Here is a 3,401-nt window from a genome sequence, read left to right on the forward strand (position 1 = left end):
GGTTGAAGGTTCTGCCTACAGTACAGTACAGTACAGCACCAGCTGGACTTTTACCAAACCCCCCATGAGTAGGAGTGGGTTTTTTTTACTTTTCTTTGAATCATTTTTGTCCAAAACACATTTAGTGTGTTTTTCCAAAATCAACATGTTTCAAAGTGCTTTTATTTTAGTTTGATTTTAATTGTTTTATTATTGTCTGCAGGCTTTGGGCGAGTCGTGAATAGATTATTACGGTAGTGAATAAACGGTGCAACATTCAAAAGGAGGGATTTATTAGTAGAGGATTTGACAGTTGATCAAAAATATACAGTGTAGGTATTGGTGTGTAGAGCCCAGGATCACATTAGATGATTGACACAGGGGTGAAAAATGGGTTACAAAATACAAAAAATATATATATATTTTAAAGAAATATATATATACACACAGTATAATTCATATTTTTCTTTTTGAGAATGCCACAAATCCCCATATTGTAAGATTTGATGTCAAAATTGCATTGCGCAATTGAGATGACCCCAGAAAAACGAACAAAAAAATCTAGAATCATATATTTCTCGTGCAACGATGCAACAACTTTATTGGCACTACTGTCTGTATTTAGGACAGTGGGTTCTCAAAGTGGGGTCCAGGGAACTCCAGGGGGTCCCTTGGGGTGATTCCAGGGGGTCCCTTGGGGTGAAAATCACACCCGTGTGAACTGAGTGGTGCAACTCCCCTCCCCCCCCCCTCTCCTCTCTCTCTCTCTCTCTCTCTCTCTCTCATATTAGCAGGCAACAGTGCAGCACTATCACTCTCTCTGTTTCTGGCACCACAGCGCCCCTAGTGGTACTAATAGTCATACTTGTGCTCATTAACACATACATAGGTGAACACGGACGTTGCTGTTCCTTGGAGCGGTTGCACCGCTCAAAAATATGCAATTTGTTTTATTCTGAAAGATATAAAAGAGAAAACAGGGTGAAATTATTTTTGTAAATCTTCAAATGCATAATATTTAGGAACGCTGTTAACCGTTTACATTTTAGATTTTTTTTTTGCCTTCTAACCACTGGTCCAACTCAGAGAAATATGGTCCAAAAGTACAAAAATAATGATTAGTTTTTCTTTTAAGAATGCCGGACATTATATTGTCACGCACAATTGTAGAACTGGAAGTCTTAAAAATAAGTTTAAATTGTTTACAATGGTTATTGCTCATGTGATTATTAAAATTGTTTTTATTTAAAATACAAAAGCTTTTGAATAAAAGATGAAGTAAAGAAAATCAGTTTTCTTTCCATTCCGTGTGACTTGTGTTTTTAGATAAGGTGGTTGAGGATATGTCACAGTTATTACTGTACATGTAAACAATTAAACAATACACTAAACATTGCAAACCTTGAAAACCTTACAGCCTCGTTACGGCATTTAATCCAATCATATAACACATTATGGAAATGCTACGTCAAATACAGTGCAGAGTAATGAAGTAAGAAGACTTTTGAAACCTGGGAATGTTGAGATGGATCTAATGTTATTTGGTAAAGTATTCCATTCTGTCGGGGCTTTAAAGGAAATGGCATATTTACCAAATTCAATACTAACCAAAGGAACAGTTACAGTAAGTAAACCTGAGTATGTTGTGTTGAAGGAATACAAGTTAAAAAGGCGTTTGAGGTAAATAGGATAGTTTAAATAAATTCATTTAAAAACCAGTGGTCCTTGAGGGGGTTCCATAATGTATTTATGGTAATATATATTATTGTCCACTCATTTTTATATGTCCATAGGAAATACATTTTAATTTTGACCAAAAGATAAATACAAATAAAAGTCTGTAGGCCTGTTGCAGCTTTCGTCCGCTTGAGGGCGACACATACCACGAAATAAACACAACAGGCACCCTGAACTCAGAAATCGGAATGGATCAGAATTGAACACAGACAGAAGTTAGTTAATAGACTGCAGAGCTAGAAGTTGATCTTTCATTTGAACTAAAGTCCAATAATATATTATTACAATAAAAGTATTCAGCTGCTCATAGAGCTAGGCTAGCTGGGTAGCTCCTCTTAACGATGAATACAATACAACCTCCTGCATTTGTTGTAAAACTGCTCTTTATTTCATTCAACCAACAGGTTTGATTGATTGATTGAATATTTATTTAGAGTTTGCAGAATTACAGTACATTTCAAGCACAAACTCAATACAAAGACTGTTAAACTAGTCTGTGAGTGGACGACACAAAATTAAGCATTACACTTGTTTACAAGAGGGTCCACCTTGTTCAATTCATTCAGGTGTGTTTTAAACAATTATTACCAAACGTTTAGCATAAAAACGGAAATTATTATAAAATAACTCTTAACAAGAAATAAAACCAGTCAAACAACCGCACGTTATTAGATTACATAGAGTTTGTAAAATCTTTTAATTAAATTGGGTGAGGAAGCACCAATCACCTTTGTAATTTGCACATCCGGTATGGAGCGGATTCGGAAACAGTCAGTGAGGTTCAGGGCTCCGGACCGGATCATGAGAGAGAGAGAGAGAGAGAGAGAGAGAGAGAGAGAGAGAGAAAGAAAGAGAGAGAGAGAGAGCCGACGCAGACGCGAGGTTAACTCCCATCTCGCGAGAGAGAGGAGGGGGGAAACATGAAGCACAGATCTGCAAGCTGTCGACGCGCCGCGGCGCGCCGTGTTCGACAGCTTGTAGATCTGCTCTTTTGGGCGACAGCGTCGCAGTCTCTCTCTCAGCCCCAACAGGGAGTTTTGAGAACACAAACAGCAGAAAGTATTTAATGCTTATTAATGATCACAAGTGCGTTTTAATATCCGGAGCTCCTTATATGGAGGTTGTTAGTGGTTAGGACGGAGGAGTGTTTATGGTTCTAGGAAAGGAAGGTAAGAAGTGTCCTTTAATTGTCTCTTTGTTGTTCAACAGGTTGTTTTTGGAGGAGGAAGCTAACCGTTAGCCTAGCATTAGCCTCCTCCCTTCATTACTAAACTATTAATGTTTACAATATACTATTAACTAATATAACTGATGCTATAACTATTGTTTAAAACTAAATTAACTAGCATTAGCCTCCTCCCTTCATTAGAATGTGAACTATTAATGTTTATAATTTATATACTAACTAATATAACTGACAGTATTGTTTATAACGACATTAACTAGCAATAGCCTCCTCCCTTCATTAGAATGTAAATTATTAATGTTTATATTTTAACAACTGATGTAACTATAACTAAATTGATAATATTAACTAGCATCCTTCCCGGGCCACTAGTATGTAAACTATTCATGTTGTATAAGTAATTGAACAACTGATAGAACTACTAGTAACTATTATAACTAAATTAACTAGCATTAGCCCCGGTCTATTAATGTGTAAACTAATGTAAGGTGTTGCTAAT

General features: G+C 36.4%; 1 protein-coding gene across 2 annotated transcripts in view; it reads left to right on the forward strand.

Moving 5' to 3' along the window:
* The first annotated feature begins 2,751 nt into the window (after nucleotides 1-2,751).
* The window catches only part of pals1a (protein associated with LIN7 1, MAGUK p55 family member a), a 93,911-nt gene continuing 93,261 nt past the window's right edge, over nucleotides 2,752-3,401 (forward strand). For both annotated transcript variants that reach the window (XR_013965415.1, XM_080784013.1), the window contains exon 1: nucleotides 2,752-2,885. The gene's annotated coding sequence lies outside the window, so the exon portion shown is untranslated. The remainder of the gene's footprint in view (nucleotides 2,886-3,401) is intronic.

This window comes from Protomyctophum bolini, assembly GCF_963924005.1.
Source record: "Protomyctophum bolini genome assembly, chromosome: 15".
Lineage (NCBI taxonomy): Eukaryota > Metazoa > Chordata > Actinopteri > Myctophiformes > Myctophidae > Protomyctophum > Protomyctophum bolini.